The sequence below is a fragment of the Triturus cristatus genome, chromosome 2_2, assembly GCF_964204655.1.
Source record: "Triturus cristatus chromosome 2_2, aTriCri1.1, whole genome shotgun sequence".
Classification (NCBI taxonomy): Eukaryota; Metazoa; Chordata; class Amphibia; order Caudata; family Salamandridae; genus Triturus; species Triturus cristatus.
The window spans coordinates 892425381-892450529 of NC_140582.1; positions in this window are offsets into that span (position 1 = coordinate 892425381).

Below are 25149 nucleotides of genomic sequence, written 5' to 3' on the forward strand. Positions count from 1 at the left end.
GGGTAGTGTTTTAGGGTTTAGGGTTGTGCAGTGGTGTTTGTGTAGTGTAGGGGGTCGTGCAGGGGGTAGTGATTTAGGGTTTTGGGTAATGCAGTGGTGTTTGGGTAGTGTAGGGGGTCGTGCTGGGGGTAGATTTAGGGTTTAGGGTAGTGCAGTGGTTTTTGGTTAGTGTTGGGGGTCGTAATGGGGTTAGATTTAGGGTTTAGGGTAGTGCAGTGGTGTTTGGGTAGTGTAGGGGTTGTGCTGGGTGTGGTGTTTTCGGGTTTAGGGCACTGGAGTGGTGTTCGGGTAGTGTACGGGATCATGCTGGGGATGGTGTTTTAGGGTTTAGGCCATTGCTGTGGTGTTCGGGCAGTGTAGGAGGTCATGCTGGGGGTGGTGTTTTAGGGTTTAGGGCAGTGCAGTTGTGTTTGGGCAGTGTGGGGGGTCTTGCCTGGGGGTGGTGTTTTTCAGGGTTTAGGGCAGTGCAGAGGTGATCGGGCAGTGTAGGGGGTCATGCTGTGAGGTGGTGTTTCAGGGTTTAGGGCAGTGCAGTGGTGTTCGGGCAGTGTAGGGGGTCGTGCGGGTGGTGGTGTTTCATGGTTTAGGGCAGTGCAGTGGTGTTCGGGCATTGTTGGGGGTCATGTGGGGGTGGTGTTTCAGGGTTTAGGGCAGTGCAGTGGTCTTCGGGCAGTGTAGGTGGTAGTGCTGGGGCTGGCATTTCAGAGTTTAGGGCAATGCAGTGTTGCTCGGGCAGTGTAGGTGGTTGTGCTGGGGGTAGTGTTTCAGGGTTTAGGGCAATGCAGTGGTGTTCGGGAAGGGTAGGGGGTCTTGTTGGGGGTGGTGTTTCAGGGTTTAGGGCAGTGCAGTGGTATTCGGGCAGTGTAGGGGGTCATACGGGGTGGTGTTTCAGGGTTTAGGGTAGAGCAGTGGTGTTCGGGCAGTGTAGGGGTTGTGCTGGGGCTGGTGTTTCAGGGTTTAGGGCAGAGCAGTGGTGTTTTGGCAGTGTAGGGGGTTGTGCTGGGGGTGGAGTTTCTGGGTTTAGGGCAGTGCAGTGGTGTTCGGGCAGGTTAGGGTGTCATACGGGGGTGGTGTTTCAGGGTTGAGTGCAGTGCAGTGGTGTTCGGGCAGTGTAGGGGTCGTGCAGGGGTGGTGTTTCATGGTTTAGGGCAGTGCAGTGGTGTTCGGGCAGTGTAGGGGTGGTACTTGGGTTGGTGTTTCAGGGTTTAGGGCAGTACAGTGGTGTTCGAGGCAGTGTAGGGGGTTTTGCGGGGGTGGTGTTTCACGGTTTAGGGCAGTGAAATGGTGTTTGGGCAGTGTAGGGGGTCGTGCCGGGTAGGTGTTTCAGGGTTTAGGGCAGTGCAGCAGTTTTTCGTCAGTGTAGGGGTTTGTGTGGGGTGTGGTGTTTCAGGGTTTAGAGCAGTGTAGTGGTGTTTGGGCAGATAAGGGATCGTGCTGGGGGTGGTGTTTCAGGGTTTAGGGCAGTGCAGTGGTGTTCGGGCAAAGTAGGGGGTCATGCAATGGGTGGTGTTTCAGGGTTTAGGGCAGTGCAGTGGGGTTCGGGCAGTGTAGGGGGTCGTGCAGGGGTGGTGTTTCAGGGTTTAGGGCAGTGCAGTGGTGTTCGGATAGTGTACGGGTGGTGCTGGGGGTGGTATTCCAGGGTTTAGGGCAGTGCAGTGGTGTTCGGGAAGTGTAGGGCATCACGCAAGGGGGTGGTGTTTCAGGGTTTAGGGCAGTGCAGTTTTGTTCGGGCTTTGTAGGGGGTCATGCTGGGGGAGGGGTTTCAGGGTTTAGGACAGTGCTGTTGTGTTTGGGCAGTGTAGGGGGTCATGCGGTGTTGGTGTTTCAGATTTTAGGGCAGTGCAGTGTTTTTCGGGCAGTGTAGGGCATTGTTTGGGGTGTGGTGTTTCAGGGTTTAGAGCAGTGTAGTGGTGTTTGGGCAGATAAGGGATCGTGCTGGGGGTGGTGTTTCAGGGTTTAGGGCAGTACAGTGGTGTTCGGGCAGTATATGGGGACGTGCTGGGGGTGGTGTTCAGGGTTAAGGGCAGTGCAGTGGTGTTTAGGCGGTGTAGGGGGTCGTGCTGGGTGTGGTGTTTTGGGGTTTAGAGCAGTGCAGTGGTGTTCCGGGAGTGTGAGGGGTTTGTGCTGGGGCTGGTGTTTTAGGGCAGTGCATTGGTGTTCGGGAGTTGTAGGGGGTCGTGCTGGGGCTGGTGTTTCAGGGTTTAGGGCAGTGCAGTGGCGTTCGGGCAGTGTAGGGTGTCATACGGGGGTGGTGTTTCAGGGTTGAGGGCAGTGCAGTGGTGTTCGGGCAGTGTAGGGGTCGTGCGGGGGTGGTGTTTGATGGTTTACGGCAGTGCAGTGGCTGTTCGGGCAGTGTAGGGGGTCATGCGGGGTGGTGTTTCAGGGTTTAGGGCAGCGCAGTGGTGTTAGGGCAATGTAGGGGGTCGTGCAGGGGGTAGTGTTTTTAGGGTTTAGGAAAGTGCAGTGGTGGTTGGGCAGTGTAGGGGGTCATGCAGGGGGTGGTTTTTCAGGGTTTAAGGCAGCGCAGTGGTGCTCGGGCAGTGTAGGGGGTCTTGCTGGGGTAGGTGTTTCAGGGATTAGGGCAGTGCAGTGGTGTTCGGGCAGTGGAGGGGGTCTTTCTGGGGTGGTATTTCAGGGATTAGGGCAGTGCAGTGGTGTTCGGGCAGTGTAGGGGATCTTACTGGGGGGTGGTGTTTCAGGGTTTAGGGCACTGCAGTGGTGTTCGGGCAGTGTAGGGGGTTGTGCAGGGGTGATGTTTCATGGTTTAGGGCAGTGCAGTGGTGTTCGGGCAGTGTAGGGGTGGTACTTGGGGTGGTGTTTCAGGGTTTAGGGCAGTACAGTGGTGATCGAGGCTGTGTAGGGGGTTGTGCGGGGGTGGTGTTTCACGGTTTGGGGCAGTGAAATGGTGTTCGGGCAGTGTAGGGGGTCGTGCCGGGTAGGTGTTTCAGGGTTTAGGGCAGTGCAGCGGTTTTTGGGCAGTGTAGGGTTTTGTGCGGGGTGGGGTGTTTCAGGATTTAGGGCAGTGCAGTGGTGTTCGGGCAGATAAGGAGGTCGTGCTGGGGGTGGTGTTTCAGGGTTTAGGGCAGTGCAGTGGTGTTCAGGCAGAGTAGTGGGTCGTGCAGTGGGTGGTGTTTCAGGGTTTAGGGCAGTGCAGTGGGGTTTGGGCAGTGTAGGGGGTCATGCAGGGGTGGTGTTTCAGGGTTTAGGGCAGTGCAGTGGTGTTCGGATAGTGTAGGAGTGGTGCTGGGGGTGGTATTCCAGGGTTTAGGGCAGTGCAGTGGTGTTCGGGCAGATAAGGGGGTCTTACTGGGGTGGTGTTTCAGGGTTTAGGGCAGTGCAGTGGTGTTCGGGAAGTGTAGGGCATCATGCGGGGGGTGGTGTTTCAGGGTTTAGGGCAGTGCAGTTTTGTTCGGGCATTGTAGGGGGTCATGCTGGGGGAGGGGTTTCAGGGTTTAGGACAGTGCTGTTGTGTTTGGGCAGTGTAGGGGGTCATGCGGAGTTGGTGTTTCAGAGTTTAGGGCAGTGCAGTGTTTTTCGGGCAGTGTAGGGTGTTGTTTGGGGTGTGGTGTTTCAGAGTTTAGAGCAGTGTAGTGGTGTTTGGGCAGATAAGGGATCATGCTGGGGGTGGTGTTTCAGGGTTTAGGGCAGTGCAGTGGTGTTCGGGCAGTATAGGGGGACGTGCTGGGGGTGGTGTTTCAGGGTTTAGGACAGTGCAGTGGTCTTTGGGCAGTGTAGGTGGTATTGCTGGGGCTGGTATTTCAGGGTTTAGGGCAGTGCAGTGTTGTTCGGGCAGTGTAGGTGGTTGTGCAGGGGGTAGTGTTTCAGGGTTTATGGCAATGCAGTGGTGTTTGGGAAGGGTAGGGGGTCATACAGGGGTGGTGTTTCAGGGTTTAGTGTAGAGCAGTGGTGTTCGGGCAGTGTAGGGGTCGTGCTGGGGCTGCTGTTTCAGGGTTTAGGGCAGAGCAGTGGTGTTCAGGCAGTGTAGGGGGTCGTGCTGGGGGTGGAGTTTCTGGGTTTAGGGCAGTGCTGTGGTGGTCGTGCAGTGTAGGGGGTCATACAGGGGTGGTGTGTCAGGGTTTAGGGCAGTGCAGGGGTGTTCGGGCAGTGTAGGGGTTCTGCGGGGGTGCTGTTTCTGGGTTTAGGGCAGTGCAGTGGCTGTTCGGGCAGTGTAGGGGGTCATGTGGGGGTGGTGTTTCAGGGTTTAGGGCAGCGCAGTGGTGTTAGGGCAATGTAGGGGGTCATGCAGGGGGTGGTGTTTCAGGGTTTAGGGCAGCGCAGTGGTGTTAGGGCAATGTAGGGGGTTGTGCAGGGGGTAGTGTTTTATGGTTTAGGAAAATGCAGTGGTGGTCAGGCAGTGTAGGGGGTCGTGCAGGGGGTGGTGTTCCAGGGTTTAGGGCAGTGCAGTGGTGTTCGGGCAGTGTAGGGCGTCATGCGGGCGGTGGTGTTTCAGGGTTTAGGGCAGTGCAGTGTTGTTCGGGCATTGTAGGGGGTCGTGCTGGGGGAGGTGTTTCAGGGTTTAGGGCAGTGCTGTTGAGTTTGGGCAGTGTAGGGGGTCATGCGGGGTTGGTGTTTCGGAGTTTAGGGCAGTGCAGTGGTTTTTGACTTTTTGGGCAGTGTAGGGTGTTGTTTGGGGTGTGGTGTTTCAGGGTTTAGAGCAGTGCAGTGGTGTTCGGGCAGTTAAGGGGGTCGTGCTGGGGGTGGTGTTTCAGGGTTTAGGGCAGTATAGTGGTGTTCGAGCAGTATAGGGGGACGTGCTGGGGGTGGTGTTCAGGGTTTAGGGCAGTGCAGTGGTGTTCGGGGAGTGTGAGAGGTTCGTGCTGGGGCTGGTGTTTTAGGGCAGTGCATTGGTGTTCGGGAGTTGTAGGGGGTCGTGCTGGGGCTGGTGTTTTAGGGTTTAGGGCAGTGCAGTGGTGTTCAGGCAGTGTAGGGTGTCATGCTGTGGTTGGTGTTTTAGGGTTTAGGGTCGTGCAGTGGTGTTCGGGCAGTGCAGCGGGTCGTGATGGGGGTGGTGTTTTAGAGTTAAGGTTAGTGCATTGATGTTCAGGTAGTGCAGGGGGCCGTGCTTGGGGTGGTGTTTTTGGGTTTAGGGCAGTGCAGTGGTGTTTGTGCAGTGTAGGGGGTCATGCTGGGGGTGGTGTTCAGGGTAGTGCAGTGGTGTTCGGGCAGAGTAGGGGGTGGTGGTGGAGGTGGTGTTTCAGAGTTTAGGGCAGTGCAGTGGTGTTCGGGCAGAGTAGGGGGTCTTGCAGGGGGTGGTGTTTCAGGGTTTAGGGCAGTGGTGTTTGGTCAGTTTAGGGGTTCTTGCTGGGGGTGGCTTTTCAGGGTTTAGGGCAGTGGTGCAGTTGTGTTCGCGCAGTGTAGGGAGTCTTGCAGGGGGTAGTGTTTCAGTGTTTAGGGCAGTGGTGTTCGGGCAGTGTAGGGGTCTTGCTGGGGGTGGTGTTTCAGGGTTTAGGGCAGTGGTGTTCGGGCAGTGTTAGGGGGTCTTGCTGGGGGTGGTGTTTCAGGGTGTAGGGGAGTTCAGTGGTGTTCCGGCAGTGTAAGGGGCTGTGCTGGTGGTGGTGTTTCAGGGTTTAGGGCAGTGCAGTGGTGTTCGGGCAGTGTAGGGGGTCATGCTGGTGGTGGTGTTTCAGGGTTTAGAGCAGTGCAGTGGTGTTCGGGCAGTGTAGGGGGTCGTGCTGGTGCTGGTGTTTCAGGGTTTAGGGCAGTGAAGTGGTGTTCGGGCAGTGTAGGGGGTCTTGCTGGGGGTGGTGTTTTAGGGTTTAAGGCATTGCTGTTTTAGGGGTTAGGGCAGTGCAGTAGTATTTGGGCAGTATTGGGGGTCTTGCTGAGGGTAGTGTTTCAGGGTTTAGGGCAGTTCAGTGGTGTTCGGGCAGTGTAGGGGGTCATACTGGGGGTGGTGTTTTAGGGTTTATGTTAGTGCATTGGTGTTCGGGTAGTGTAGGGAGCCGTGCTGGGGGTGGTGTTTTAGGGTTTAGAGCAGTGCAGTGGTGTTCAGGGAGTGTGAGGGGTTCGTGCTGGGGCTGGTGTTTTAGGGTTTAGGGCAGTGCATTGGTGTTCGGGCGTTATAGGGGGTTGTGCTGGGGCTGGTGTTTTAGGGTTTAGGGCAGTGCAGTGGTGTTCAGGCAGTATAGGGTGTCATGCTGTGGTTGGTGTTTTAGGGTTTAGGTTAGTGCAGTGGTGTTCGGGCAGTGTAGCGGGTCGTGATGGGGGTGGTGTTTTAGAGTTGAGGTTAGTGCATTGATGTTCGGGTAGTGCAGGGGGCCATGCTTGGGGTGGTGTTTTTGGGATTAGGGCAGTGCAATGGTGTTCGTGCAGTGTAGGGGGTCATGCTGGGGGTGGTTTTTAGGGTTTAAGGGAGTGCAGTGGTGTTCGGGCAGTGTAGGGGGTGGTGGTGGGGGTGGTGTTTCAGGATTTAGGGCAGTGCAGTGGTGTTCGGGCAGTGTAGGCGATCGTGCAGGGTGTGGTGTTTCAGGGTTTAGGGCAGTGGTGTTCGGTCAGTGTAGGTGGTCTTGCTGGGGGTGGTGTTTCAGGGTTTAGGGCAGTGGTGCAGTTGTGTTCGCGCAGTGTAGGGAGTCTTGCAGGGGGTAGTGTTTCAGTGTTGAGGGCAGTGGTGTTCGGGCAGTGTAGGGGTCTTGCTGGGGGTGGTGTTTCAGGGTTTAGGGCAGTGGTGTAAGGGCAGTGTTAGGGGGTCTTGCTGGGGGTGGTGTTTCAGGGTTTAGGGGAGTTCAGTGGTGTTCCGGCAGTGTAAGGGGTTGTGCTGGTGGTGGTGTTTCAGGGTTTAGGGCAGTTTAGTGGTGTTCGGGCAGTGTAGGGGGTCGTGCTGGTGGTGGTGTTTCAGGGTTTAGGGCAGTGCAGTGGTGTTCGGGCAGTGTAGGGGGTCTTGCAGGGGGTGGTGTTTTAGGGTTTAAGGCATTGGTGTTTTAGGGGTTAGGGCAGTGCAGTAGTGTTTGGGCAGTATAGGGGGTCTTGCTGAGGGTAGTGTTTCAGGGTTTAGGGCAGTTCAGTGGTGTTCGGGCAGTGTAGGGGGTCATACTGGGGGTGGTGTTTTAGGGTTTATGTTAGTGCATTGGTGTTAGGGTAGTGTAGGGGGCCGTGCTGGGGGTGGTGTTTTAGGGTTTAGGGCAGTGCAGTGTTGTTCATGCAGTGTAGGGAGTCATGCTGGGGGTGGTATTTAGGGTTTAGGCCAGTGCAGTGGTATTCGGACAGTGTAGGGGGTGGTGGTGGGGGTGGTGTTTCAGGGTTTAGGGCAGTGCAGTGGTGTTCGGGCAGTGTAGGGGGTCATGCATGGGGTGGTGTTTGAGGGTTTAGGGCAGTGCAGTGGTGTTTTGGCAGTGTAGGGGGTGTTGCAGGGGTGGTGTTTCAGGGTCTAGGGCAGTGGTGTTCGGTCAGTGTAGGGGTTCTTGCTGGGGGTGGTGTTTCAGGGTTTAGGGAAGTGGTGCAGTGCTTTTCCCATAGTGTAGGGGGTCTTGCAGGGGGTAGTGTTTCAGGGTTTAGGGCAGTGGTGTTCGGGCAGTGTAGGGAGTTGTGCTTTTGTTTTGTTTTTTAGGGTTTAAGGCAGTGTAGTGGTTTTCGTGCAGTGCAGGGGCTTGTGCTGGGGTAGTGTTTTAGGGTTTAGGGCAGTGCAGTTGTGCTTGCGCTGCATCGCTAGGCAAGACCTCAAAAGCAGGGCACCAAGATGGCTGCCAACTCTTCCTGGAATGAAGTGTTGGCAGCCAATTAGAGCCAAGCTTCTGCTTGTGTAGTTAGGTCCCACCCAGATATATAAAGATTTTTTTCCTTTAATATCTCGAAAACAACTGAACGGATTTACACCATTTTAAAAAAAGGTCGCTTTATGAACCAAGCACTACCTATTTGTCGAATTTGTTGTAATTCCATTCAGCAGTTTCAGCTGTAACCGAGTCTAAAGTTTCCTATGGGAAATTGATTTTTTGACCACTATTTTTCTAATTTCTCAGGAACTACTGAACGGTTTTACACCATTTAAAAAAACGGTCTCTTTCTAAACCAAGGGCTACCTTTTTGCCAAGTGTGGTGTAATTCCGTTCAGCAGTTTGGTCTGTAGTCGTGTATAAAGTTTCCTATGGGAAATACCATGGAGAAAACCCATTTTGGGACCCCCTTTTTTCTCGGCCCCCGCTTGGCGAATCACCCCAAAATTTTCAGAATAGGAGCTAAGCGGATCGCGGGACCAACATTTTGAAAATTTCGCGAAGATTCGTCAACCGGCGCCAAAGTTATTGGGAAAAGAAAAACGCTTTTTGAATAGAAACAAGGTCCTAACTAAAACTACCTACTGGCGACTGCCAGTATGTAATGTATATATATGTATATAGACCATAACACTTGCACTTTTTTGCACTTAGCAGTATTTTGCACATGTAGTACTATGTTTATACTACACAAAAAAACTGTATTTTCAAAATAACAAACTTGTATTTATACAGTTATTAAGGGAATCAAGATGCATCAGTCAAAGATGTTTTCTATGTCTATTACTATGACGCGGCAGAATACGCCGTCCCTTTTAGTGTATTGTCTCTTTAAAAGGTGTAATGACAATCATGTGGTGTATCATGTGATCAAGGCTCTTGTGTAGCTGAAACGCGTAATGGCGGCGGTGCTGGGCACGAAATAAATCTTCATTCACAGAATTTGGGTTCGCCTCGTCTTTCCAGTATACGGATTGTGGGCGAGTTGTGGTGATATTTACCGAGTGGCTTCATCGGTATTGGCGAACCCCTCCTTCATTTCTGGGTCAAGCGGCAGGAAGCTACTATTCCGACCTTTGGCGGGATTTACACAGTCTTCAGCGTGGAGATACCGCGGCACCCCCGGGCGGCGAAACAGGAGCACCTACGGTAACGCAGCTAGGAGCGGGAATCGGACGAATCCGGCTCCGGAGGCCAAGCAGTACCAGGAGCTGACGCAGTGTCCGGTGAAGGAGTGTGTGGTGTTTAAAGGCAAGTGACATTTAATCATGCACCTCTAGACACAACGAAAATTTGCCCCAGTTAAGATTGCACCATGTCCGCTGATACACTACGAAGCAGAGAGGCTGCGGCTTGTGATATGTTCAACGACTCACCAAGCAGTGGACCTGTACCAAGACTTGTGGCTCACAACACATCTAATGAGAGCAACAATGTACGAGAGCTTTTTAAAAAATTGGAGAAGCTGATGAAATCAGAACAATCAAAATGGTGGGAGCACAAATCCCTCAGTAGATACCTTGAAGTAGGACGTGTACCGAGGGGGCTTCGTATAATGCTTGCCCCTAGCTATGAGAACCCTGATCCTAAAATGCTTTCCGAATGGGCTGAGTGCAATCTTGAATCCTCACGTAGGTTGGTTATTCTCCTGGTGAAATATGCAGAGAGTGATCGTGAAAGAATCCAGAAAGAGATTGATCTGCTCAATATGGAGATTAACAAAATAGAGGTGACGGACATCATTACCAAGTATAGAGAGGATATGATTAGCAGACTTGCACGAGAGGAAGAGATAATAAAGAAAAGGAAAACTTATAAATTTCAGAGGGATAAGCTTGATTACGAACATGGTCAGGTATACACGTTCGCTAAGAGGTACGATAACGTGAAAGCAAGAAACAAAAGGGTAGCACTACCAGTATCAGCCCCTAGTGGTGCAACAAATGACCCGGCTCCCTCAACCTCAATCTCTGACTTAAGTTCGGCTGTTGACAGCGAGTCCGATAATGAACTCACGAGGGCTCAGAGGTCGGGGTTTCAGAAATTCTCTTTGGGGCAGGAGTTGGACTGTCTATGCCAAGACAGAAGACAAACCCTATGCCCTCGTGCTCAAAATGCCAAAGACGTTCCGGACGAAACTTCAAAAGAGGGGAAAGACGAAAGAAGTGCAAGCAACGCAGGGAAAAAGCACTACAACAGGAAAGCAAAGAAACAATGGGTGCGCAAGTAATTATTGACATGGATGACCAAACTATCGTCAATCTCTCCAACGTTTCTCTAACTAACAACGAGCGATCTATATTGTCCTTGGGGTTGTCTTTTAGTCCTAGGAGTGACTTCAACTATGCAGAATGCCGTATTGACATGTTTAAATTCGTACGCAAATTGAAACTGCGTAAGTTTCATTTATTACAACCTGCAAAAAACAGACCAGTTGGGGCTTCTGACAACAACACACAGGCCTTAACAGTGGGTAATAGTGATCTGATGCGGGACTTATACGATCTGCAACAAGAGTCTGGCGATTGTATATCATCATTCAGCCAAGAAACAATGCGACGGGATGTTGGGGCTTTAACAACATTCAAACCCAAATCAACATTTTGCCCCATCATGATCAAGGACAATATCGACCTATTCCATGATAAGGTCACACAGGAACTGAAATGTCTGTATAAAAAGCAGGGGTCCATCAAAAAGAAGTACACTGCACAAGACAACCAATACCATTGTCTAATAAAAAAACTTAAGGACAACAAGGACATAATCATCCGACAATCAGACAAGGGTGGTAACATCGTTCTTTGGTCACGCAGTATGTACATGGCAGAGGCACTTAACCAACTTAACGTAACCGATTGTTACAGAAGGAGTGATATGATCACGGTCAAAGCCTTTTGGAAAGTATTCTATTCAAATCTACTGGCATGGAAAAGCAAGGGACTACTAACATTGGATGAATTCCGGTTTCTTAAAAATGACAACCCTGTCATGCCAGTCTTGTACTTTATACCAAAGGTTCACAAAAACGCCCTTATACCACCCGGGAGGCCAATCATATCAGCCCGCAATAGTATCTTAGAGAATGCAAGTAAATATGTGGATTTTTTTCTACAAGATTTTATGAGACAGTTACCCTCATTTATCTTAGATACGGGTGATCTCCTGTGCAAGTTGGAGGATGTTGTATGGCATGATGATTATCTGCTCATCTCTTTGGATGTCTCTTCGCTATATACTAGCATCAACCATAGAGACGGACTTAAAGCTGTAGAGTTTTACTTGAACAAACGCCCCATTTGTTTTACTGAACACAACAAAATGCTGATGTCAATTATTTCCATGTGCCTAGAAAACAACTACTTTTTATTTCAAAAAATTGTCTACCAGCAGATTAGAGGCGTTGCGATGGGGGCCTGTTTCTCCCCGAGCTATGCTTGTTTGCATATGGGACTTTGGGAGGAGCGGGTCCTCATGGCATCGTTTCAAGAGGTTGTTCGCAACCACATAATCCGTTGGTACAGGTACATTGACGATCTCTTGATCATTTGGAAGGGCCCGGAGATTGGGGCTCTCCAATTTATTGATGACATCAACAGCAATGATTTGAATCTTGAATTTTCAGGTCAAATAAGTTGCAATAGTATTTGTTTCCTTGATGTTGAGCTATTTGTCCTTGATAACCACCTATACTCTAGACTCCATAGGAAAATGACTGCTGGAAACTCCCTTCTACATGCAACTAGTCATTACCCTGCACACCTGATTCACAGTATCCCCTTTGGGGAGATGCTGCGCATCAGAAGAATATGTACCACTGATTTGGATTGTTTCAAGGCACAATCAGAATGCCGAGAACGGTTCTTGAATCGGGGATATACCACGAAAATGATAGATACAGCTCTATCTAAAGCCAATAATCAGGGCAGGACTAAGGCACTAACCAAAAAACCATCCAGGGATCAGATTATTGACCCTAATACCTCAGAATCTCCTAGATTAATTCTGACATATAGTCAACAACAGCATACTATAAGAAGAATTGTAACTAGAAATTGGGCGTTGGTCAAAAGTGATCCAATTTTGGGGGACACCTTGTGTCGATCACCCAATTTGACCTTTAGAAAGGCACGCTCTATGAGGGACCAATTGGTCAGTAGCAGCCCTGAATTGGTAGACAACACATCGTGGTTATCCACTAGTAAAGGTTTCATTAAGTGTGCTAGTTGCAAGGCATGTAAACACGGGATTAACAAAACTGAGCACACCACACCATGGAGTGACAGGATGACTAGAATTGATAAAAAACTCACTTGCAAAACAGAATTTGTTATTTATGTACTGGAATGCCCATGTGGCTTACGCTACGTGGGCAGTACAAAACTGCAAGCACATAAAAGAATTCTGCAGCATATTCGAGCCATCAACCATGGTGACTCTAGTTATCCAGTAGCACGTCATTTAGATGAAACACATTCTAGGAGATCTAGTGAACTCAAATATTTTTTGATTGACTCAGTCCCTCCTTTAAGGAGAGGTGGTAATCGTGACTCTTTGTTAAGAAAACTTGAAACACGATACATAATCCAATTAGACAGTAAGATTCCAAATGGATTGAATTTTAGTGAGGATTTTTTTACTCACCTATGATATACTGATTTTTATTAACATTCAATCCTGCTGTCTATTGACCACTGAATCACTAGCGCTCCCTCTTTTCTCTGTTCCTTTTAACCTATGATAATTTAAGATTTTCTTTTTCTTTACACATACAATTTTATGATTCATGTTATTTATAGCACAATTTTGCACTTTTAGGTTACCCTACACCATTTAAAGATGACACCAGGTAGATTCTAGTTTTAATGTGCTACTAGTGTTTCGCTATGTGCAATTATCCATTATGGAAACCAATAATACAACAATGTAGCTTGTCTTCAATCATGTGTCAATAAGGTTATATATAGATGGTTTCTTTAAAACCACTACTATATGTATTAGGATTTTTTTTATATAAAAAAAACAACATGAGTGTTTATTTAAACCCTGTTTTTTAATCCTGTCTTTTAAACATATGTGAATTTTTTATGAATATATTTATATATTTATTTATTTATTCATATCTCATTTGACCATGTATTGCGTTTTGGTATTCAGACCATAACACTTGCACTTTTTTGCACTTAGCAGTATTTTGCACATGTAGTACTATGTTTATACTACACAAAAAAACTGTATTTTCAAAATAACAAACTTGTATTTATACAGTTATTAAGGGAATCAAGATGCATCAGTCAAAGATGTTTTCTATGTCTATTACTATGACGCGGCAGAATACGCCGTCCCTTTTAGTGTATTGTCTCTTTAAAAGGTGTAATGACAATCATGTGGTGTATCATGTGATCAAGGCTCTTGTGGAGCTGAAACGCGTAATGGCGGCGGTGCTGGGCACGAAATAAATCTTCATTCACAGAATTTGGGTTCGCCTCGTCTTTCCAGTATACGGATTGTGGGCGAGTTGTGGTGATATATATATATGTGTATATATATATATATATATTCACTGAAAAAAACATAGGTTTCAGGCCTGATATAGTTAGGAATTAGCATTTCAAAAACCTTAGAAATTCACTGAAAAAACAATAGGTTTTAGGGGTGAATATCTGTATCACTTTGCCAGTTGTTGTGTAAACTGCTGCACCAGTTGGTTACTAGCTACGTGAAAGTCTATATTATTTATTGATTAGTTAACTGAGTATTTGTATGGAAGAGTGAATGTGTGTGTGGTTCGGTGGGGGGTGTGTGACTGGCCAAAGATGTGTGAATAGTTATCAGTAGGTATCTGAAGTTAAAACTACATGTTATAACAGTTGTTTGGGTGAGTAAATATCTTTATGGGTGTGGCGATGAGCCAATATATGTCTCAATGGTACATGTCCAACAAACTAGAAAAATAAAAGCCAGTGTATATGTCAGTTGTTGTATATAAATAAGTAACCATAAGACTCAGTGATTGTATGAGTTACTGTATGGATAACTGTATAGTTGTAATAAGTGTTTTTATAACACACTAAGTATGAGTTATTATCTATATGAATAGATGAAGTGGTGTTTTTATAAGTGTATAGCTAAGTAAAAGTAAGTATGATCCATTGTTTGCATAAGTGAGTAGGATGACTTCATAAGTGATTAGGATGTGTGCTGGTGTGTAATGTCGATATAGGTGCATAAGCATATTTGATCGTGTTCTATTGATCATTGACTGCCTGTATGAGTGAACCTATAGGTAAGTGATTAGATGTGTGTATAGATCTAGGAATCACTGAGTGTGTGTTTAGAAACTTGTATTGGTGTGTCAATGGTTTTAAATCTGGCACTCTCTATTTTACAGTGAGTGATGAAAGGTTGTACTAGTGTATGATGAGGTGTATCTGATTGTCACTTGGATGATGTCATCAGTTATGTCATCAGTGATGTCATTTGAGATGTCATCAGTGATGTCACTGACCATGTCATGAATGATGCAATATGTGACATCATCAGCAGTGGATTGCGGGCGCACGAGATGTAGTTAGTACAACTGTAGGAGAGTAGGGTCTGTTATCCTATGGTCACCCCAAATTTTTGCATTTTGCTTCACTGGTTTTTGACATATTGAGGCTGTGGGCCTGCTAATCAGACCCCCAGCCTGCTGTTCTCTCTACTAAATTCACACTATGCACTTTAGGTGCATGACCAATTGGAACTAGATCACCCTGTGAGCCCCTTGTACCAGTGTACACTAGGTACCCAGGGCATTGGTGTATCTAAGGCCTACCAGGGGCTGAAGCATGTATTATGCCACCCCTGGCATGGCCTAACAATTTGACACAACTGGCTGATCACTCAGCTGGGGTAAGTTGGTGTAATCACCTCTTACTTAGGTGTAGTATACCTATACCTAACCTTAAATGGGACACATATTAACCTATCAGTCACTCCTATGGCAGGCCTTAACAATCCTGAAGGCAGAGTGCTTGGTTTCATGTGAGATGGTGCTCTGGCATGAGCTGAGCCTGTCTGCAGTGATCGGAACCACTTCCTTTTACTGTTTCCAGATATCGCCATACCATATACTCTTAAGTGCATTATGAACCTCGCGGTTAAATGCTATCTTTGGTTTGGCTTTATCAAAACATGTCGAGTAAGGTGTCATACGAATTGGAATACTAACCCCTCGCCAATTCTGGCAACGGGGTTAGCATTCCACCCTTCTAGAGGGACACGACATGTACAGTACCTGGAACCCGGGTAAAATCAGACATAGCCTCAGCTCCACAAAATGGATGCTGCCACCACAGACACAAGTCTGCCCTCCTGCTGCTGGGAGTCCTTCCAGCTTGGGAGACGTGGACAAAGGGTTTCCTGCCAGGGGAGGTGCGAGCACCACCCCAGACAGGATTTTGTGTATTGGTCAGGTAGGGCTTGAAAGAAACCAGACATGCCTGAGGCTCACAAGGAGCCTCGGTGCATATGCCAGTTCAATCCGGTCCTGGGGCACACCAGCCCCGGACCTGGGGCGAGCTGGACAAAGGATTGGGGGTGTAACCACCCCCCTTCCTGGTCCCACCCTTAGGGAGGGACCTAGCAGGTAGTTCGGCCCCTAGAATCCGCTTAAAGGTAGGAGCTGTGTCCTAAGACTTCAGACATCCTGGAATCAACTTAACCACAAGAAGAAGACGGGAACTTCGACGCTCTGCTGCACAGAGGACTGAAGGAAATCTCCCCTATGGTCAGGGAGTGACCATCTTGCTAACGCAAGCACCAACCAGCTATTGAATGTCTGCTTTGCCGCCGCCTCCAGCCGGAGCCCGAGCCCAGAGCCCAACAAGACTTGGACCTCCAGACCTCTCACTGCCCGATCCACAGTCCCTGCAAAGAAGGAACCCGTGGAGGCACCGAGACACGTGGAGCCAGCCATCTTGGAAGACCGATGACAAGCTGCAAGCGCAACGACAGAGGCTCCCTCCAAGTTGTGCTTTGGGTCCTGAGAAGCCCAACACCCGAGCAGCATCTGCACCAAAGGTGAGCGCTCCAGCATCTCCACGATCTGCGTAGGGCCCCTCTGCACTTTGCATCTTGATGCGCCTACCCGGTCCCTGGCCCGTTGGCTAGTGGCCATTTTGGCGACCTAAATTGAAATCAACGATGCTGGTCTGGTTGCTCCAGACTGGCCCTAGCTGCTCTCCAAAAGAGCAGCCCCTCTGACCTTGCTGGTCAGAACAATCAGCTTTCTTGAACTTCCACGACTCCTGCCTTTACCAAGGCTTGTTTGCTTCTTTCGAGTCGCCGCACCTCCAACAGCGAGAGCCTGCATGGGACAGCTCGTGACTTGACTCCTGGACGTCGTCGACCTTCAGGAAGCACGTGGCTGCGGAGACAAGCTACACCTAACCACCTGTTTGCACCCGACATCGCCTGGTACCTACCTGGTGCCACGCCGGTCACTGGCTAGTGACTGTGAACACTGTCCCCTCTGCTTTCAGGTCTTCTACAACTCCGATCCACCCTTGGATCCAACGCAGCTCTTCTGGACCGACCGCCTGCAGCATCTTTGTCATCAGGCTCCATTGAAACGATAGAAGAAACCCGACGCACTTCGAGACCTATGCACCCGCTTCCTGTGGGTGAGGTAAAGCTGGCACTCCGGTGCCCAAGTGTAGAGAATCATCTCTAGTGTCTGTGTTTCAAATCTTAAGATCGTAGTCCACCCAGAAGACCCTTTCTGCAGTAACTTTCTAACTTTTACGCACCCATTGAAAACCTATGGGAGCCCGCGTGTAACTTTCCTCACTGCACACGCGACCCGTGGACCTCCTGGTCACTAACTGAAGTTAGTTCCTTGTAGGCCCAGTGATTCTAGAGGCCCTAGGCCTTTTCCCTTTCCTGTTCGTGGTACTTTTACCACTATTTTAGTATATGGTTTGAGTGGCCACCAGGGCCCATCCATATAAAGTGCAACTTCTGTATATTATAACATTGTCTTGTTTAACGATGTGTGCTCCTGTGCTCATAAAGAGTCTAGGGGATACTTTGAGAAATAAATACATATATATTTTGAATATATATCTGTGTGGTGTCCTTTCATTGGTATCAAGGGGGTTACATTTGGTAAAACAGCCGCTTAACACCCTTTAACGAGTTTAGCCTCAAAGACTGCTTAGCCTACGCTACCACTAGGGCAGCTAGTCCGAAAAGGTTGACTTACAACCACTACAGAACAACGAAGTCAGTGTAATGTAAACAAGGCACCTTTCATCAAAAAGGCACGGGTCTCCAGGCTCGGAACCAACCAATATGTTGTTGGGAGGGACGCAGACCTATGAAGATGATACAAGTTATGTATAAAGCCCTCACTCACCAACCTGGTTGGTGACATGCTTCATCATCGGGCTCCACTGGGTATGGCCGAGTGCCATCCCAGTGTGCTGCAACGCCAGGTTACTGCGGAGCGGGGTTTTTTTGTGAAGTGACAGTGAATTTAAAATTTCCAATTAAGTCAAAAAAGACAATTTAATAGTTTTGCTAATTGGAAGAATTAAAAAGGAGTGAGGGTCAAAAAATAAAAGACCTGGTTCACTCCATGGCGGTCAACATGTTTCTGCCTTAATGTGTGTTCAACAGGCTTTCGTCAGGACCAGAGTGGAAGTGCAAAAGCCCTGGTCTTTCTGGACCCGGTGGCTTGAGGCATTGCAGGTTCCAAACGGGTGCCGAGCAGCGAGGGCGGTGTGCCATGTTGCTCTCACCCCCACCCCGGGATCCCTGAGGCTACGAACGTTCTTGCCTCACAAATAAACTCGTTTCTCTCCACCACGGTATCACTTGGCGGATGTTGCACTGTATATATTTTTCACACAGTAGCCCACGGTAGGGTGAACCTTAGCGCGTTCATACCACCGGGGCTTTTGCACTTCCACTCTGGTCCTGACGAAAGCCTGTTGAACACACATTAAGGCAGAAACATGTTGACCGCCATGGAGTGAACCAGGTCTCCAATTAGCAAAACTATTAAACTGTCTTTTTTGACTTAATTGGAGATTTTAAATTCACTGTCACTTCACAAAAAAACCCCGCTCCGCAGTAACCTGGCGTTGCAGCACACTGGGATGGCACTCGGCCATACCCAGTGGAGCCCGATGATGAAGCATGTCACCAACCAGGTTGGTGAGTGAGGGCTTTATACATAACTTGTATCATCTTCATAGGTCTGCGTCCCTCCCAACAACATATTGGTTGGTTCCGAGCCTGGAGACCCGTGCCTTTTTGATGAAAGGTGCCTTGTTTACATTACACTGACTTTGTTGTTCTGTAGTCTTTCCCTTGAGGGGACTAGTCGTGTTATTACCCTTCCTCTTCTGTTGTTGTTTGACTTACAACCACACCATAAGGGTTGCTTGGCATGGTACAAGGTGGTCACTTTAACTAGTGAACATCATATACCAGGCCAACTTCTCACATTGGTGAGCAGCGGTTGGATTTGAGCTTGCTGTGTTTTACCATTGTAATCTCTTGGTTACCAATTGAAAGATCACATAGGTACCTGTAGGTACATATAAAACAAGATAGATATACTTAAGTTCTACTGAACTTAGTTGTTGTAGAGCAAAGGGAGTAGCACACCCTGACTACAACTACTAGATAGGTTTAGTAGGTAAACCCAAGTGTAGGTAGATTGCAACACATCCACCCACACTTAAGAGCAATGGAGGGGGCAGAGGGGTCCAAGGTACCCATCTCTGTCAAGAGTGACCCCCAGAGGGCACCGACTCTCTTTGCTACCCTAAATCAAAATGAGCTCAGGCAGTTGGCAAATATCAGGGGCCTTAAACAGCCCAAGGACCCTACCTCTGCTGAACTCAGAGAGCTTTTACAAACTGATGAAGATCAGAAAGCTCTCAAGAAAGCTTCCCAGTTAGGCCCCTTAGGGACTGGAACAGGAGGCCCCCCTTCTGAAGATGCAACTGAGGTACCCCTTTCCAATAATCACCCCTTAGATGAGATTCATACTACAGATGATGAAAGTGATAGGGATACAGATGTTAGTGGGGATGAAGGGAGAACTAGCCCAGTGCCAAGTGTTATACGTGGCCCAGCTAACCTAAGTCTATTGGGGACTGACAATGGGATCATCCCATTGGATCTCCCCAGTGGACTTAACCAGGGGCTTGGGAGGCAAAGGAATCACTCAGGTGAATCTAATGCTTCTCATGCCTCTAGAGGCTCTCAAGGTCACTCCAGAAGGAGGATGACCACCCCTCAGAGGAGGGAACATGAGGCCAGAATGCAGGAAGCTCAGCTGAGGATCAGAAGACAGGAGCTAGAAGTAGCCCTGATGGAAGAGAAACTGAACAAGGCTAGGCAACCTAAAGAGAGTGGGTCTATACCCACTGGTGGCAGCATTGTCCCTAAGGACAAAGATAGGGTCTTTGACAATAGGAACCTGTCCAAGGTTGTGCCCCCCTACAAAAGTGGGGATGACATCCACAAATGGATGACTGCTCTTGAGAGAGCCTGCAAAGTGCAGCAGGTTCCTGAAGACCAGTGGGCGGCAATCTTATGGCTCTCCTTTGAAGGAAGAGGCAGAGATAGACTCCTCACTGTTAGGGAGGAGGATGTCAGAAACTACAGAGTCCTGAAGAGTGTCCTAGTTGATGGGTTAGGCTTAACCACTGAACAGTACAGGTTAATGTTCAGAGACACCCAGAAGACACCGACTCAGGACTGGTCTGAATACATTGAATGTGCCACTAAGGCTTTGGAGGGTTGGTTGCTGGGAAGTAAGGTATCTGATTATACAGGATTGTACAATTTGATGATGAGAGAACAGATTTTAAATAACTGTCAGAACCAGCAACTGCATCAACACTTGGTTGACTCAGATCTGACCTCTCCCCAAGAATTGGGAAAGAAGGCAGACAAATGGGTCAGAACCAGGGTTAAGCAAAAGAACCAGAACCAGGGCCAAGGGGGTGATCAGAAGAAAACAGACCAAAAGGGTGGAGATCAGAAATCTAAAGACCAGAAGTCTTCAACAGGGCCCCAAACTAGTGCTAACGAGGGTGGGTCCCAGCCTAAAGGGAAGAAGAAAGAAGGTCCAAAGAAACCCTGGTGCAAATCTTGCAAGAATACAACTCACTGGACTAGTGATTGTAAGAAGGGTGGAGCCCCCAACACTGTTGCCCCTAAGGCACCTGCTCCCAGTACTACTGTTAGCAGTGTTGGTCCCCAAACAAAGGGTGTAGTGGGAATCACTATGGGAACTGAAGGAGATTCTGACTTAGACAGAACCCTGACACAGGCAGTCTTGATCTGTGATGGGGACATGGATTTGTCCCTGACTGTGAGCCCCAGTAACCTGGGCAAGTGCAGACAGACTCCTTTAATAAATGAAAAAGTGTCTCAAGCCTACAGGGACACATGTGCCAGTGTCACTATGGTGACACCAGGCTTTGTGGACCCTGGACAGTACATACCAGGTGAGAACTACCTGGTGACCAATGCCAGCAATGCCACTACTTCACATAGTGTGGCAGTTGTTAACTTCTCATGGGGAGTGGTAACTGGCCTCAAAAGGGTTGTGGTTAGTGCAGACCTCCCAGTAGAATGTTTGTTGGGCAATGACCTCGAGAGTTCTCTATGGTCAGAAGTGGAGTACAGGACACATGCAGAGATGTTAGGTATATCACCACATGTCCTTGCTGTGACCAGGTCACAGGCCAAAAAGTGCCTTACTGAACCACAGGTCTTGGATCCTGGAACAATGGACCAAGCACCTACCAAGAAGAAGAACAGGAGGGTTAAGGCTGTGCCTTCCCCCCTGCCTACAAGTGATGATCAGCCTTCCCAGGAAGATGATCTAGAAGACCCTGAAGGAACTGTCCCTGAAGAGCTTGAACCTGATCAGGTTGAGTTTCTGGGGACAGGGGGACCTTCCAGGGCTGACTTGGGGCAGGCTCAGTTAACCTGTCCATCTCTTGAACCCCTCAGGCAGCTGGCTGCTGCTGAGGCTGCTGGGAATGCTCAAGGTACCCATAAAGTGTATTGGGATGAAGGGCTCCTTTATTCAGAGGCTAGAGACCCCAAGCCTGGTGCAACCAGGAGGTTGGTTATACCTCTGCAATTTAGGGGCTTCCTTCTTACCTTGGCCCATGATATTCCTCTAGCAGGACACTTAGGCCAGAACAAGACCTGGGACAGACTTGTCCCTCACTTTCACTGGCCTCACATGAATGAAGATACCAAGGAGTTTTGTCGCTCCTGTGTGACCTGCCAAGCCAGTGGCAAATCAGGTGGCACAACAAAGGCCCCCTAATACCACTACCTGTGGTGGGGGTCCCCTTTGAAAGAGTGGGAATAGATATAGTGGGTCCCATGGATCCTCCCACTGCATCTGGGCACAGATTTATACTGGTGGTAGTGGATCATGCCACCAGGTATCCAGAGGCAATTCCCCTTAGGACCACTACAGCTCCTGTTGTGGCCAGGGCCCTGCTGGGAGTATTCTCCAGAGTGGGGTTTCCTAAGGAGGTGGTTTCTGACAGAGGTACCAACTTCATGTCAGGATACTTGACAGCTATGTGGAAGGAATGTGGTGTCAACTACAAGTTCACCACTCCTTATCACCCACAATGCAATGGGCTTGTTGAGAGATTCAACAAGACCCTAAAGGGTATGATCAAAGGATTACCTGAAAAGCTCAGGCGAAGATGGGACATCCTTCTACCCTGCCTTCTGTTTGCTTACAGAGAGGTCCCACAAAAGGGGGTTGGCTACAGCCCCTTTGAGTTGTTGTTTGGGCACCCTGTAAGAGGCCCACTGTGTTTAGTGAAGGAAGGATGGGAGTTACCTCTCAAAAAGCCTAAACAAGACATAGTGGACTATGTACTTGGTCTCCGCTCCAGGATGGCTGAGTATATGGAGAAGGCATCCAAAAACCTTGAGGCAAGCCAGGCCTTACAGAAAGCTTGGCATGACCAAAAGGCTGTCTTGGTTGAGTTTCAGCCAGGACAGAAGGTATGGGTGTTGGAGCCAGTGGCCCCAGCAGCACTCCAAGACAAATGGTCTGGACCCCATACAATCCTGGAAAAGAAGGGAGAGGTTACCTACTTGGTGGACCTAGGAACTCCCAGGAGTCCCCACAGGGTACTCCATGTTAACAGGTTAAAAGCATATGTTGACAGGGCAGACATGGGCTTGCTCATGGCTACAGATGAGGGACAGGAGGAAGAGAGTGACCCTCTCCCAGACCTGTTGTCTCAGAACCCTGAAGATGGCTCAGTTGAAGGAGTGACCCTTGGAGGCAACCTCACTGATCATCAGCAGATTGAATGTAGACAGGTTCTACAATCATTTCAACACATGTTCTCCTTGATACCTAGTCAAATTGACTGGTGTACCCATGTGGTGGACACTGGTGACAGTCTTCCTGTGAAGAACAAACTTTACAGACAACCTGACCACGTCAGGGACTGTATAAAGGCTGAGGTACACAAAATGCTGGAACTGGGTGTCATTGAACCCTCAGAGAGCCCCTGGGATAGCCCAGTGGTTCTGGTCCCCAAACCTCACAGCAAAGATGGCAAGAGAGAGATGAGGTTCTGTGTGGATTACAGAGGACTCAATGCTGTCTCTAGGACAGATGCACATCCTATTCCAAGGGCAGATGAGGTCATAGACAAACTAGCTTCTGCTAAGTTTTTGAGCACATTTGACTTGACAGCTGGTTATTGGCAAATCAGATTATCTGAGGAGTCTAAGGCCAAAACAGCATTCTCAACCCCAGGTGGGCACTATCAATTTTTGGTGATGCCCTTTGGTCTGAAGAATGCACCTGCCACCTTCCAAAGGTTGGTGAATCAAGTCCTTACTGGGTTGGATGACTTTTGTGCAGCATATCTTGATGACATTGCTGTCTTTAGCTCCACCTGGGAGGATCACCTGATCCACCTGAAGAAGGTACTTGAGGCCCTGCAAAAGGCAGGCCTCACTATCAAGGCTACTAAGTGCCAGATAGGGCAGAGTAAGGTTGTGTATTTGGGCCACCTTGTAGGTGGAGGCCAAGTTCAACCACTGGAGAGTAAGATACAATCCATCAAGGACTGGTCTCCTCCAACCACCCAGACTCAAGTTCGAGCTTTCTTGGGCTTGACTGGGTACTACAGGAAGTTTGTTAAGAACTATGGGTCCATTGTGACTCCTCTTAATGATCTGACATCCAAGAAGATGCCCAAAAAGGTTCAGTGGACAGTAAGCTGTCAAAAGGCATTTGATGACCTGAAGAAGGCCATGTGCTCTGCACCTATCCTGAAAAGTCCTGACTACTCCAAAGAGTTTATTGTCCAAACAGATGCTTCTGAGTTGGGTGTGGGAGCTGTGCTGTCACAACTTAATGTAGATGGTCAAGACCAACCCATTGCTTTTATTAGCAGAAGGTTGACCCCCAGAGAGAAGAATTGGTCAGCTATTAAGAGGGAGGCCTTGGCTGTGGTGTGGGCCCTGAAGAAGCTGAGGCCATACTTGTTTGGCACTCACTTCAAGATTCAGACCGACCATAAGCCCCTCTTGTGGCTAAATCAGATGAAGGGTGAAAACCCCAAACTGCTTAGGTGGTCCATTTCCCTACAGGGGGTGGACTTTACAGTGGAGCACCGGCCAGGTACAGACCATGGGAATGCAGATGGTCTCTCCAGGTACTTCTACTTAGGACATGAAGACGAGACTGGTCAAGGCTAGTTTAATGTCCCTGCGTTGGGGGGGGGGGTTGTGTAGGAGAGTAGGGTCTGCTATCCTATGGTCACCCCAAATTTTTGCTTTTTGCTTCACTGGTTTTTGACATATTGAGGCTGTGGGCCTGCTAATCAGACCCCCAGCCTGCTGTTCTCTCTACTAAATTCACACTATGCACTTTAGGTGCATGACCAATTGGAACTAGATCACCCTGTGAGCCCCTTGTACCAGTGTACACTAGGTACCCAGGGCATTGGTGTATCTAAGGCCTACCAGGGGCTGAAGCATGTATTATGCCACCCCTGGCCTGGCCTAACAATTTTACACAACTGGCTGATCACTCAGCTGGGGTAAGTTGGTGTAATCACCTCTTACTTAGGTGTAGTATACCTATACCTAACCTTAAATTGGACACATATTAACCTATCAGTCACTCCTATGGCAGGCCTTAACAATCCTGAAGGCAGAGTGCTTGGTTTCATGTGAGATGGTGCTCTGGCATGAGCTGAGCCTGTCTGCAGTGATCGGAACCACTTCCTTTTACTGTTTCCAGATATCGCCATACCATATACTCTTAAGTGCATTATGAACCTCGCGGTTAAATGCTATCTTTGGTTTGGCTTTATCAAAACATGTCGAGTAAGGTGTCATATGAATTGGAATACTAACCCCTCACCAATTCTGGCGACAGGGTTAGCATTCCACCCTTCTAGAGGGACACGACATGTACAGTACCTGGAACCCGGGTAAAATCAGACATAGCCTCAGCTCCACAAAATGGATGCTGCCACCACAGACACAAGTCTGCCCTCCTGCTGCTGGGAGTTCTTCCAGCTTGGGAGACGTGGACAAAGGGTTTCCTGCCAGGGGAGGTGCGAGCACCACCCCAGACAGGATTTTGTGTATTGGTCAGGTAGGGCTTGAAAGAAACCAGACATGCCTGAGGCTCACAAGGAGCCTCGGTGCATATGCCAGTTCAATCCGGTCCTGGGGCACACCAGCCCCGGACCTGGGGCGAGCTGGACAAAGGATTGGGGGTGTAACCACCCCCCTTCCTGGTCCCACCCTTAGGGAGGGACCTAGCAGGTAGTCCGGCCCCTAGAATCCGCTTAAAGGTAGGAGCTGTGTCCTAAGACTTCAGACATCCTGGAATCAACTTAACCACAAGAAGAAGACGGGAACTTCGACGCTCTGCTGCACAGAGGACTGAAGGAAATCTCCCCTATGGTCAGGGAGTGACCATCTTGCTAACGCAAGCACCAACCAGCTATTGAACGTCTGCTTTGCCGCCGCCTCCAGCCGGAGCCCGAGCCCAGAGCCCGACAAGACCTGGACCTCCAGACCTCTCACTGCCCGATCCACAGTCCCTGCAAAGAAGGAACCCGTGGAGGCACCGAGACACGTGGAGCCAGCCATCTTGGAAGACCGACGACAAGCTGCAAGCGCAACGACAGAGGCTCCCTTCAAGTTGTGCTTTGGGTCCTGAGAAGACCAACACCTGAGCAGCATCTGCACCAAAGGTGAGCCCTCCAGCATCTCCACGATCTGCGTGGGGCCCCTCTGCACTTTGCATCTTGACGTGCCTACCAGGTCCCTGGCCCGTTGGCTAGTGGCCATTTTGGCGACCTAAATTGAAATCAATGATGCTGGTCTGGTTGCTCCAGACTGGCCCTAG